The sequence below is a fragment of the Heterodontus francisci genome, unplaced genomic scaffold (genome assembly GCF_036365525.1).
Source record: "Heterodontus francisci isolate sHetFra1 unplaced genomic scaffold, sHetFra1.hap1 HAP1_SCAFFOLD_43, whole genome shotgun sequence".
Taxonomy (NCBI): Eukaryota; Metazoa; Chordata; class Chondrichthyes; order Heterodontiformes; family Heterodontidae; genus Heterodontus; species Heterodontus francisci.
In genome coordinates, this window is record NW_027141852.1 from 17,139,262 (window position 1) to 17,153,731 (window position 14,470).

Sequence of the window (14,470 nt, forward strand, 5' to 3'; positions counted from 1 at the left end):
TAACTGTTTTCATTAAACATGGATGGTGAGTCCCACCTTTGGAATTTTTCTTTCTGGTTGAAATGTATCTATTCTGTGTATTCTGAAATTTTCCTTAAATGTCTGCCACTGCATCTCTATTGACCTTAACCTAATTTGCCAGTTCACTTTAGCTAGCTCTGCTTTCATGCCCTTATAATTGCCCTTATTTAAGTTTAAAATACTCGTTTGGGACCCACTCTCCTCTCCCTCAAACTGAATGTAAAATTCAATCATATTATGATCGCTACTACCTAGGGGCACCTTAACTATGAGGTCATTAATTAATCCTATCTCGTTGCACAATGCCAGGTCTAGTATAGCCTGCTCTCAGGTAGGCTCCAGAACTTATTTTTCCAAGAAATTATCCCAAAAACATTCTATGTACTCCTCGTCTAGGCTCCCTCTGCCCATCAGAATTTACAGTCTATATGGAGATCAAAATCCCCCATAATTATTGCTGTACCTTTCTGACAAGCTGCCATTATTTCTTTTTTTATACCCCATCCTGCAGTGTGGTTAATGTTAGGTGGCCTGTACACCACTCCCACAAGTGACTTCTTGCCTGTATTATTTCTCATCTCAACTCAAACTGCTTCTTCATCGTGATCTCCTGAACTTAGGTCATCCCTCTCTATTGCGATAATACCATCATTACTTAACAGAGTTACCCCACCACCTTTTCCAAGCTTCCTGTCCTTCCTAAATGCCATGTCACCTCCAATATTCACATCCCAATCTATGTCGCCCTGCAGCCATGTCTCTGTAATGACTATCAGATCGTACTTATTTATTCTATTTGTGCTCTCTGTTCATCGGTTTTGTTTCGAAAGCTCCATGCATTCAGATACAGAGCACTTAGTTTTGTCCTTTTATTATTTTTGTAACCTCTAGCCTTATCTGTTGATTTACTCTTAGATGTGTCTGCTCTGTCCCTTCCTGTCACAGTCTCTTTATCATTTTTCATATTTATACCTTTCTCTCTTGCCTTGCCTCTCCTCCTTGATACACCATATCTTCCCAAATTTGATCCCTTGCCCCCACTATTCAGTTTAAATCCATCTCTACGTCCCTCGTTATGTGGCTCGCTAGAACACCGGCACCAGCACGGTTCAGGTGTAGACCGTCCCAACGGTACAGCCACCTCTTTCCCCAGTACTGGTGCCAATGCCCCACGAACCAGAACCCACTACAACCACACCAGTCTTTCAGCCGCACATTACTTTCTCTAATCTTATTTGTCCTATGCCAATTTGCACATGGCTCAGGTAATAATCCAGAGATGATTAACTTTGAGGTTCGCCTACTTAATTTGGTGCCTAGTTCCTCATACTGACTATGCAGAACCTCTATCCTTGTCCTGCCTATGTCGTTGGTACCGACATGGACCACGACAACTGGATCCTCCCCCTCCCATTGTATGTTTCACTCCAGCCCTGAGCAGACGTCCTGAATCCTGGCACCGGCAGGCAACACAGCCATCTGGACTCTTGCTCTTTGCTGCAGAGAACAGAGTCAATCCACCTTACTATACTGTCCCCTACTACCACAACGTTCCTTTTTTCTCCCTCTTTGAGCCGCAAACACTTACTGCAGACGTGTTTGCCCTGGATCACACTGGCATCCAGGAGCTCCCACATGCTGCAGCTGTGACACATCACCTGTCCTGTCATCCTTCACGTGTTTCAATTAACTACTTTAGTATTTTATTCAATTGTTTATTTTGTTGTATATTTTATTAAGCTTCCCACTAGTTTGTTTACTATTTTAAACATTAGGACTAAAATGGACCTTAATCTCTTACCAGATACTCATCAAACATGCAGCTTTTTCCAAACCAATCAACTACCTGCTTGCCTGTGATGTCACATCTCAACAGATCCTCACCAAACAGCTCCTTCCACAGCACTGAAACAAGAACCAAATCCTGTAAACTCACCCCAGCGGCTCTCTGTTCCCCTGCTCTCACTCTCCATTGTGATGTCACTCCTTGATTTTTTTTACCCCAGCTCTGCTCCTGCTGTGCTCCTCTCTCTCTCTGTCTCTGAGTCAGTGCTTTTGACACACTTGTTAACTCTCTGTTCCGTCGTGCTCTTCTGTCTCTGGTCCAAAATCTGACTCTGAGAATTCCAATGATTCACCACCGTCTGAGTGTAGAAATTCAACTCGATCTCAGTTTTAAATGGCCCACTCCTTATTCTGAGACTTGGTCCCCTGATTTTAGACTCACCAACCAGGGCAAACATCCTATCTACATCCACACTGTCACGTCCTATAAGAATTTTATCAGTTTCAATGAGATCACCTCTCATTCTTCGAAACTTTAAGGAATACAGGCCCAGTTTCCTCATAAGACAATCCCACCATCCCAGGGATTAGTCTGGTGACCCTCTGTTTCACTCCCTCTATGGCAAGTATATCCTTCCTCAGATGAGGAGACCAAACTATACACAATACTCCAGCGCGGTTTCACCAAGGCTCTATACAATTGCAACAAGACATCTTTACTCCTGTACTCATGACCCCTCGTGTGAAGGCCAACATACCATTTGCCTTCCTAATTGATTGCTGCACCTGCACAAGAGCTTTTAGTGTCTCATGAACAAGGACACCCAGGTCCCTTTGAACATCAACACTTCCCAACCTCTCACCATTTAAGAAATACTCTGTCTTTCTGTTTATTCCACCAAAGTGGAGAACTTCACACTTACTCACATTATATTCCATCTGCCATGTTCTTTCCCATTCACTTAGCGTCTCCAGGTTCCCTGGAAGCCTCTCTGCATCCTTCTCACAGCTCACACTTCACCTAGCTTTGTGTCATCTGCAAACTTGGAAATATTACATTTAATCCCGACATCCAAATCATTTATTTCGGTTGTTAACAGCTGTGGCTCCAACACTGATCCTTGCAGTACCCCAATAGTAACAGCCTGCCATCCTGAGGATGACCCGTTATACCTGCTCTCTGTTTTCGGTCTGTTAACCAATTCTCAATCCATACCAGTATATTATCTCCAATCCTATGTGCTCTAATTTTGTTTACTCACCTCCTGTGTGGGACATTACCAAAGCATCCACTGGTTCTCCTTTATCTGTTCTACAGGTAACATCCTCAAAAAACTCAACGGGTTTTTTCAAACCTGTTTTCCTTTTCATAAATCTATGTTGACTCTGGCCAATCATATCATTATTTTCTAACTGTCTAGTTATCACATCCTTTATCATTGGTGTATTCTTCTCCATGCTGCTATTGTACACTTTCAGTGACTCAGATGGGGGTGTTCACCTGTATATCAGAGCTGACGACAAGCTGTTCATCTTGGCAAGACTCCACTTGGACGTAGAGACTTGGACGTAGAGACTCCACTTTCCATCAAAACATTGACAACAGCACTTTGGAGGTTGTCAACAGCTTCACATCCCTTGGATCAACAATCACCAGCAATCTGGCCCTTGATGCTGAAATCAGCACCAGGATTGCCAATGCTGCAGCTGTCATGTCAAAGTTGAGAAGACGGGTGTGAACCGACAGCAAACTGACCGTAAATACAAAGCTCCACGTGTACCAGGCTTGTGTTCTCAGCACCCTCCTTTAGAGTAGAGAATCATCAACAACTTATACAAGCCAAGAAAAGCAGCTGAACAGCTTCCACCTCCACTGCCTCAGATGGATATTGGACATCTCCTGGCAGGACAGAGTGCCGAATGAGGAAGTACACCAGCGTGCAGGGATCCACAGCATGTTTGCCCTCTTGAGTCAGAGGCGGCTCTGTTGACTGGGCCAAATGAATGACAGTCACATTGCCAAATACATGCTCTGTGGTGAGCTTGCTAAAAGCACAAGACCAACAGGTCAGGGAAAAAATCTAGTTATTTGGAGAGGTTTGAGTTAATGAAGGAGAGTGGGCATGGATTTATAAATGAAAGTTCATGCTTGATGAATCTAACTGCATTTTTTGATAAACTATCTGAGAAAGTTGATGAAGGGAATGCAGTGGATGTTGTTTATATGGATTTTACAAAAGCATTTTATAAAGTACCACATAAAAGGGTGGTTAACAAAATTGAGGTTCATGGATTAGGAGGGTCAGTGTCCGTTTGGATAGGAAATTGGTTTAAGGACAGAAAACAGCGAGTCATATGAAATGGTTCTTGGTCAGACCGGAGGATAGTCGACAGTGGTGTTCCCCAAGGGTCAGTGCTAGAACCATTGCTTTTTTTTGCGACAGATTAATGACTTGGATCTTGGAATATCGAGTAGAATCTCAAAATATGCCGATGACACCAAACTTGGAGGAGTGGCAAACAGTGAGGATGATATGAACTGCCTGAAACAGGATAGTTATCGGCTAGTAGGATGGGCAGACAGGTGGCAGATGGAATTTAATAGTGACAAGTGTGAGGTGATGCATTTTAGCAGAAGGAATAGGGAGAGGCAATATATACTCAATGCTACAGTTCTGAAGAGTGTGCTGGAATAGAGGGACCTGGAGTACATGTCCATCATTCTTATAAGTTGGCAAGACATATTGCGAGAGTGGTTAGCAAAGCATGTGGGATCTTGGGCTTTATAAATAGAGACATTGAGTACAAAAGCAGGGTTGTTATGCTGAACTCTGGTTAGGCCCCAATTGGAGTGTTGCATCCAGATCTGCTCACCAATCTTTAGAAAGGATGTGCGGATTCTTGAGAGGATGCAGAGGATATTTACCAGAATAGTTCCAGGGATGGAGGGTTTTAGTTTCAAGGTTAGGTTAGAAAAACAGGGTTTTTTCTGCCTGTATCAAAGAAGATTGAGGGGAGAATTGATAGAGGTGTCGAAGGCTATGACAGTTTTAGATAAGTTGGCAAAGAAAAATTGTTCCCATTAATATTGGTACAAGGACTAGGGGATTCAGATTGAAGGTTTTGGACAAGAGATGCAGGGGGAATGTGCAGAAGAACTTTTTTACACAGTGATTGGTAATGATCTGTAACTCGCTGCCCCCGAGGGCGGAGGAAGTGGAGACAATCGTTGGTTACAAAAGGAATTTCGATGGGCATTTGAAGGAAATAAATTTACAGGTCTCGGGGGATCGAGCAGACGAGTGGGACTGATTGGATCGCTCCATGGAGAGCTGGCCTGTACTCGATGGGGCAAATGACCTCCTTCTATACCACAAATGACCCAATGACTCGATGAGTCTATGTTACTCTCAGAATCAAGACAACAGAGTGACAGATTTAACACAACATTATAACATATGTTTGGTTTGACAAATTCTATAATAACTCGTCTCCACTCCTAGTATTTCTAAATCCCACACTTTCACTATAATGTGAACAATTATTTCCTGTTGTGTCTCTCTCAGATTTGTAAACTTCACTATATTGGAGTGAGGTGACATCTACTGGCAGGAAGCAAGAACTGCAATCAAGCAGCAGAAACTCCACAGTCTGTGAGGGTTAAAGAAACATTGCAATCTGAGGAAATAGTGAAGGGGTTTGATCGGGTTGATGGCAACATGATTCCACTTGTGGTATCGTATGAAGCAAGGGCCGGAAATATAAAATTGTCGTTAATAAAAGAAATGAGGAATTCATGAAAAATGCATTTGCTTAGAGAATGGTTATAGAGATATACAGCACTGATGTAGGCCCTTTGGCCCACTGAGTCTGCACTGACCATCAACCACCCATTTATACTAATCCTATGTTAACCCAGAATTCCATACCACATCCCCACATTTCTCCTATCGCCTCCCCTGGGGCCAATTTACAACAGTCAATTTATCTATCAACCCACAAGTCTTTCGTTGTTGGAGGAAACCAGAGTACCTTGTGGAAGCCCACATAAACAACTTGCAAACTCCACACAGGCAGTATACAGAACTGAATCGGGGTCATTGAAGTTGTGAAGCTGCAGTGCTCACCACTGCACCACCCTTAGAATGTGGATAGAGTAAAAAGTGAGATTGGATGGACAGAAGCAGTCTGAAAAGATGGCTCAAACAAAAGGTGAAAACCCTGAAATGTTAACTCTGTTTCTCTCTCCACAGATGCTGTCAGAGGTGCTGAGTATTTCCAGCACTTTCTGTTTTTATTTCAGCTTTGTAGGATATTGTTTTGATCTGAAAAAATTGCATGATCGGCTGTGGGTGCCAGTGAAATTCCACAGGAGCGAATAAAAACCGTATCAACGGTGGCTCGTTGGTCTAGGGGTATGATTCTCGCTTTGGGTATATAAGTGATTAATATGTGAGAGGTCCTGGGTTCAAATCCCAGACGAGCCCTTCTCCGTTGCCATTTTTAGTTTAAGGTCATCGATTGCTTTCAGCCTTCCAGAAAGCGGAATCGATTTCCAAACTGAGCCTGCTTGAGGACCGGGGAACTGGATTCAAAGAGCTTGTCGACAAAATTGAAATGAACAAAATATACAGATTGTCAAGTGGGAATATAAGGTTGCAACAGTAACTAAAGGCCTGCTCGGGTCAGCAAATTAAACCCGACCCAAGCCTGACAGCACCACATCCGACCTGGTCCGAGTCCTTTCATTTTTTTCCCGTGCCCGAACTGACCACCAGAATGTTCAGTTAAACTTGCTTCCGTTTTTCACTTTTTAAGCTTGTGCAGGTAAGGCAACAAAAACTGTAACTGGACTTGAAAGGTTGTTTAAATGTACATTAAGATTAGAGCTACGTACCGGAGGTGATGAGCTGAAGATTGTGACCATAGAAGTTAGTGATTGTGAGGTCACTAGTTAAAGAGAAAGTCATGGAGTTGTGCCCAGACAGGTTGTCCCACACTGTATTGATTAAAATATTGCCCGAAGGCTAGAAAATATCATTATACATTCCCTAGACTCCTGCTTTACAGGTTGAAATACTTTCTGCAAGTTTATCCAGAGAGCAGCTGAGATGCAGAGACCAGGAAGGTCTTGAGTGATTAATTATTATAAAATATACATTCTTATATTAAAGAGATTGTGCTCTACCTTCGATGGAATCGCTCACTGCAGACTAGTGCGGAGTGTTTCCCGCCTTGACGTCCTGGCTGTCACTGGATCTTGAGTCCAGGCCTCTGGATTACTGGTCCAGTAATCTTTGAAATTTCTCCCTTGATCTAATATTTTAATCTGGTAAGTCAGATTTTACAAAAAAAATTTAAATGATTTAAGACTGCTTCATGTTCAGCAGTGCCAAATGAATAAATAAATTCAAATATATTCAAAATTATATATCAACTATTAAATACTAATGCCCAGCTTTGAATACAAAAAAATGCCTCTAATTGTGTTCTGGTCTGGAATGGAATTCTTCAGTGTTTCTGTTTAGCTTGGATTGACTCATCAATTTTCTTGTTTTTGACTTTGTCGATGCCTTTGAATAATTGTTGATCCTTCTTCAGGGTGTCTTCTTTCACCAGGTAGTTCTGACCTCTGATGATGTTGATCGTAATCAGCTTCAATTTGCTGATAGTTTTGGAAGTGAGCAGATTTCCTTTGCTTGCGTTTACAACATGGAACTTAGTCTGACGTGTGGACCCATGGGAGGATTTGAAAGCTGCCCTTGCATTGGAGCATACAGTTGCATCCATCCAAACAGAGGTACAGTAGAAGTGACATATTCAGTTCAGTCTGTCGATCATGGGACTTTTAATCTTAGGGTTGTGAGTTTGAGCGCATTTAGTTTTTCCATTTTTTCGGCTTCATTAGCAGAGAGTACAAGGAGTGTTTGAAATGAAATTCAACAACAGTATGAGAAACGCTCTCTTTCATTCGGGACTCTCGCGAGCGAGGAGTGAACAGATGGGAAGTCAATTTCATTGGGAGTTTCGGTGGAGCAGGGACTGCTGGGTAAGTAGAAACCTATATATTTGGGCTGTGTAAATTCTCTTACATTTTCATTGTGCAGCTTTTCCAGGAGCACAGGCATTGCGAGCGAGGAGTGAACAGCTGGGAAGTCAATTTCATCGGGAGTTTCGGTGGAGCAGGGAATGCTGGGTAAGTAGAAACCTATATATTTGAGCTGTTTCTGAACCCGAGACACTACTCTTGTAGTGTTTCCCACCCGCCCTCCTCCTCTTACCAAAAAAAAGGACTCGGTTGTGTGTAGGTAAGGTAAGGCTTTTTCTATTTCTCTTCTTGTTTTATCGTGTGATTGGTTAAAAACTTGGGTATTTAGAATAGTGGGAATGGAGGTTAAGGCAGTTCAATGTTCCTCCTGCAGAATGTGGGAGGTAAGGGTCGCCAAGGGTGTCCCTGCTGACTGCATCTGCAGGAAGTGCACCCAGCTCCAGCTCCTCGAGGACCGCGTTCGGGAACTGGAGCTGGAGCTGGAGGAACTTCGGATCATTCGGGAGGCGGAGGGGATTATTGAGAGGAGTTATCGGGAGGCAGTCACACCTCAGGTAAAAGAAGAAGGTAGATGGGTGACTGTCAGGGGAAGGAGAGGGAACCAGCAGGCAGTGCAGGGATCCCCTGTGGCCGTTTCCCTCAACAACAGGTATACCGTTTTGGATACTGTTGGGGGAGACGACTTACCAGGGGGAGGCAATGGGATACAGGTCTCTGGCGCAGAGTCTGTCCCTGTTGCTCAGAAGGGAAGGGGTAAGAGGAGCAGAGCATTAGTCATTGGGGACTCCATAGTTAGGGGAACAGATAGGAGGTTTTGTGGGAACGAGAGAGACTCACGGTTGGTGTGTTGCCTCCCAGGTGCCAGGGTACGTGATGTCTCTGATCGTGTTTTTGGGATCCTCAAGGGGGAGGGGGAGCAGCCCCAAATCGTGGTACACATAGGCACCAACGACATAGGTAGGAAGACAGATGGGGATTTAAGGCAGAAATTCAGGGAGCTAGGGTGGAAGCTTAGAGCGAGAACAAACAGAGTTGTTATCTCTGGGTTGTTGCCCGTGCCACGTGCTAGCGAAGTGAGGAATAGGGAGAGAGATGAGTTGAACACGTGGCTGCAGGGATGGTGTAGGAGGGAGGGTTTTGGTTTCCTGGATAATTGGGGCTCTTTCTGGGGTAGGTGGGACCTCTACAAACAGGATGGTCTTCACCTGAACCAGAGGGGTACCAATATCCTGGGGGGGGAGATTTGCTAGTGCTCTTCGGGGGAGTTTAAACGAATTCAGCAGGGGGATGGGACCCTAAATTGTAGTTCCAGTGTGCAGGATGTTGAGAGTAGTGAGGGCAGAGATAAGGTTATAAGGACACAAGAGGGCACTGGCAAGCAAGAGCTTGGTTTAAAATGTGTCTACTTCAACGCCAGGAGCATCCGGAATATGGTGGGTGAGTTTGCAGCATGGGTTGGTACCTGGGATCTCGATGTAGTGGCCATTTCAGAGACATGGGTAGAGCAGGGACAGGAATGGATGTTGCGGGTTCCGGGATTTAGATGTTTCACTAAGAACAGAGAAGAGGGTAAAAGAGGGGGGGGGGGGGGGGGTGTGGCATTGTTAATCAAGGAAAGTATTACAGCGGCAGAAAGGACGTTTGAGGACTCGTCTACAGATGTAGTCTGGGCCGAGGTTAGAAACAGGAGAGGTGAGGTCACCCTGTTGGGAGTTTTCTATAGACCTCCAAATAGTTCCAGAGATGTAGAGGAGAGGATAGCAAAGATGATTCTTGACAGGAGCGAGAGTAACAGGGTAGTGGTTATGGGGGACTTTAACTTTCCAAATATTGACTGGAAATACTATAGTTCGAGTACTTTAGATGGGTCTGTTTTTGTCCAGTGTGTGCAGGAGGGTTTTCTGACACAGTATGTAGACAGGCCAACCAGGGGCGATGCCACATTGGATTTGGTACTGGGTAATGAACCCGGCCAGGTGTTAGATTTAGATGTTGGTGAGCACTTTGGTGATAGTGATCACAATTCGGTTAGGTTTACCTTAGCGATGGGCAGGGACAGGCATATACAGCAGGGCAAGAATTATAGCTGGGGCAAAGGAAATTATGATGCGATTAGGCAAGATTTAGGATGCGTAGGATGGGGAAGGAAACTGCAGGGGATGGGAACAATCGAAATGTGGAGCTTATTCAAGGAGCAGCTGCTGCGTGTCCTTGATAAGTATGTACCTGTCAGGCAGGGAGGAAGTTGTCGAGCGAGGGAGCCGTGGTTTACTAAAGAAGTTGAAGAGCTTGTCAAGAGGAAGAAGAAGGCTTATGTTAGGATGAGACGTGAAGGCTCAGTTAGGGCGCTTGAGAGTTACAAGCTTGCCAGGAAGGATCTAAAGGGAGATATAAGAAGAGCAAGGAGAGGACACAAGAAGTCATTGGCGGATAGGATCAAAGAAAACCCTAAGGCTTTCTATAGGTATATCAGGAATAAAAGAATGACTAGAGATAGGTTAGGGCCAAACAAGGATAGTAGTGGGAAGTTGTGTGTGGAATCGGAGGAGATAGGGGAAGTGTTAAATGAATATTTTTCGTCAGTATTTACAGTGGAGAAAGAAAATGTTGTCGAGGAGAATACTGAGATCCAGACTACTAGGCCAGATGGGCTTGAGGTTCACAAGGAGGAGGTGTTAGCAATTTTGGAAAGTGTGAAAATAGATAAGTCCCCTGGGCCAGATGGGATTTATCCTAGGATTCTCTGGGAAGCCAGGGAGGAGATTGCAGAGCCTTTGTCCTTGATTTTTATGTCGTCATTGTCGACAGGAATAGTGCCGGAAGACTGGAGGATAGCAAATGTTGTCCCCTTGTTCAAGAAGGGGAGCAGAGACAGCCCTGGTAATTATAGACCTGTGAGCCTTACTTCGGTTGTGGGTAAAATGTTGGAAAAGGTTATAAGAGATAGGATTTATAATCATCTTGAAAAGAATAAGTTCATTAGAGATAGTCAGCACGGTTTTGTGAAGGGTAGGTCGTGCCTCACAAACCTTATTGAGTTTTTTGACAATGTGACCAAACAGGTGGATGAGGGTAAAGCCGTGTATGTGGTCTATATGGATTTCAGTAAGGCGTTTGATAAAGTTGCCCACGGTAGGCGATTGCAGAAAATACGGAAGTATGGGATTGAAGGTGAATTAGTGCTTTGGATCAGAAATCGGCTAGCTGAAAGAAGACAGAGGGTGGTGGTTGATGGGAAATGTTCATCCTGGAGTATAGTTTCTAGTGATGTACCGCAAGGATCTGTTTTGGGGCCACTGCTGTTTGTCATTTTTATAAATGACCTGGAAGGGGGTGTAGAAGGGTGGGTTAGTAAATTTGCGGATGACACGAAGGTCGGTGGAGTTGTGGATAGTGCCAAAGGATGTTGTAGGTTACAGAGGGACATAGATAGGCTGCAGAGCTGGGCTGAGAGATGGCAAATGGAGTTTAATGCGGAAAAGTGTGAGGTGATTCACTTCGGAAGGAGTAACAGGATTGCAGAATACTGGGCTAATGGGAAGATTCTTGGTAGTGTAGATGAGCAGAGAGATCTTGGTGTCCAGGTACATAAATCCCTGAAAGTTGCCACCCAGGTTAATAGAGCTGTGAAGAAGGCATATGGTGTGTTAGCTTTCATTAGTAGGGGGATCGAGTTTAGGAGCCACGAGGTCATGCTGCAGCTGTACAGAACTCTGGTGCGGCCGCACCTGGAGTATTGCGTGCAGTTCTGGTCACCGCATAATAGGAAGGATGTGGAAGCTTTGGAAAAGGTGCAGAGGAGATTTACTAGGATGTTGCCTGGTATGGAGGGAAGGTCTTACGAGGAAAGGCTGAGGGACTTGAGGTTGTTTTCGTTAGAGAGAAGGAGAAGAAGAAGTGACTGAATAGAGACATATAAGATAATCAGAGGGCTGGACAGGGTGAATAGTGAGAGCCTTTTTCCTCGGATGGTGATGGCAAACACGAGGGGACATCGCTTTAAGTTGAGGGGTGATAGATATAGGACAGATGTCAGAGGTAGTTTCTTTACACAGAGAGTAGTAAGGGCGTGGAACGCCCTGCCTGCAACAGTAGTAGACTCGCCAACTTTGAGGGCATTTAAGTGGTCATTGGATAGACATATGGATGAAAATGGAATAGTGTAGGTCAGATGGTTTCACAGGTCGGCGCAACATCGAGGGCTGAAGGGCCTGTACTGCGTTGTCATGTTCTATGTTCTATAACTCTCTGCAGCATCTCGCTGTGAAAGATTGAACTTTATCTCATTTCTTTTTCAGCTGGGAGTCAGTGCGGCTCAGTGGGACTTCTGGCTGTCTCCCACCTCACAATCCATCAGTGCTGAGAAAGCAATGGGAAATATTACTCATGGCTGAGCAAGCAGAGGACACCGATTTAAGGTGAATGGGAAAAGAACCAAAGGCAACATGAGGAAAAACCTTTTTTATGCAGCAAATGGTTAAGATCTGATATGTACTGCCTGAGAGTGTGACGGAGGAAGATTCAACCATAGCTTTCAAAAGGATATATGATAATTATCTGAAGGGAAAAAAAAATAGTTTTTCATGGAATACATGAGGATGTGGCATGAGCTGAGTTGCTTGTGCAGAGAGGCAGCACAAGCACGATGAGGTGAATCCCTCCTTTTGTGCTGTAAGTATTCTGTGATCTATGATTCTATGCAAAGTGAAACCAACACTCACAGATGAGAAACTGACAGGTACAGTGTAAACCCCACACTAACAAACCAGCAAATGCCAGGGACAGAGTAAAACCAACAGTCCCAGACAAGAAACTGACAGATACTGTGTGAAACCCAAAAATCACTTATCAGGATTTGGCAGTTAATGTGTAAAAACCTCTCTTCAATATCCATCCTGCAAGGTACAAAGAAAATTAGGTGCAAACCCAGGCTCATACTTCGAAGACTGAGAGATAAAGAGCAAAACACAGACTCACCTACAAGAGGCTGACAATTACAGAGAATAAAACAGAGGGGGTGCAGATTAAAAACACATGCCTGTAACGGATACTGATAGGGATAGAATCAAACCCTTTCTCACACATGACACGAAAATTGGTGGTGTCGTAAATAGTGAGGAGGAAAGCCTTAGATTACAGGCCAATATAGATCGTCCGAGGCAGATAATATAAGAGCAGGGAGGTTATGACGGAGCTGTATAAAATGCTAGTTAGGCCACAGCTGGAGTACTGTGTACTGTTCTGGGCACCACACTATAGGAAGGATGTGATTGCACTGGAGAGGGCGCAGAAGAGAGTCACCAGGATGTTGCCTGGGCTGGAGCATTTCAGCTATGAAGAGAGACTGAAAAGGCTAGCATTGTTTTCCTTAGAGCAGAGAAGGTTGATGGGAGATAAGATTGAGGTTTACAAAATTATGAGGGCATTGATGGGTTAGATAGGAAGAAACATTTTACCTTAGCGGAGGGGTCAATAACCAGGTGGCATAGATTTAAGGTAAGGGGCAGGAGGTTTAGATGGGATTTGAGGAAAAAAAAATTTACCCAGAGGGTGGTTGGAATCTGGAACGCACTCCCTGAAGAGGTGGTAGAGGCCGGAACCCTCACAACATTTAAGAAGTATTTAGATGAGCACTTGAAATGCTATAGCAGATAAGGCTACGGGCCAAATACTGGAAAATGGGATTAGAATAGTTAGGTGTTTGATGGCCAGCACAGACTCAATGGGATGAAGGGCCTGTTTCTGTGCTGTATAACTCTATGATTCTATATCATAAACTGATAGATCTGGACAAAAGCTGATGTTCACATACAAGTTGTTGAAAGATATGTGGTGAAACTCACATTTTTTTAATTTCCAAAATATACTTTATTCACAAAAATCTGTAAAAATTACATTCCCTAACAGTTTAAAACAGCATCAAGTCAAAAAATACAAACAGTGCAAAGGTGATCAGTTACCTTCTGTACAATCATGAGTTGCCTCACAACCCTTCCATTTCATTGTCATGCCATATACATTTTTACATTTACAGCACACAAAATTTCTCCGATACAGTTCGAGGGATTTCCCATGGATCCAGCCCCTCAGTTCAGCTTGGTGGGGGGACCTTACACTGTGGTCTTTCCCCATTGAGCCTTTGCTGCGGCTGCCCCAAGCTTTAGTGCGTCCCTCAGCACGTAGTCCTGGACCTTGGAGTGTGCCAGTCTGCAACATTTGGTGGTGGACAACTCTTTTCGCTGGAAGACCAGCAAGTTTCGGGCAGACCAAAGGGCGTCTTTCACCGAATTGATAGTCCTCCAGCAGCAGTTGATGTTTGTCTCCGTGTGCGTCCCTGGGAATAGCCCGTAGAGCACAGACTCCTGTGTTACAGAGCTGCTTGGGATGAACATCGACAAAAACCACTGCATCTCTTTCCACAAAGTTAACTCACATAGCAATAGCAGAAACAGTCACAAACCAAAAACTGAAACATACAGAGTAAAAACCCACATTCTCACACCAGAAATTCACGGCTACAAAGTGAAGCTGACTCTCTCCTCCCAGGCACTGACAGGTACAAAAGAAAACACACACTAACATACCAGGAAATGAAATGTAGGAAATAAAACCTGA

General features: G+C 44.1%; 1 non-coding gene across 1 annotated transcript; it reads left to right on the plus strand.

Moving 5' to 3' along the window:
• Window positions 1-6,204: 6,204 nt before the first annotated feature.
• trnap-ugg (transfer RNA proline (anticodon UGG)) lies at window positions 6,205-6,293 on the plus strand. Its single transcript is given in 2 exon segments — window positions 6,205-6,240; window positions 6,258-6,293. It is a non-coding gene; the product is annotated as a tRNA-Pro (tRNA).
• Window positions 6,294-14,470: the final 8,177 nt, after the last annotated feature.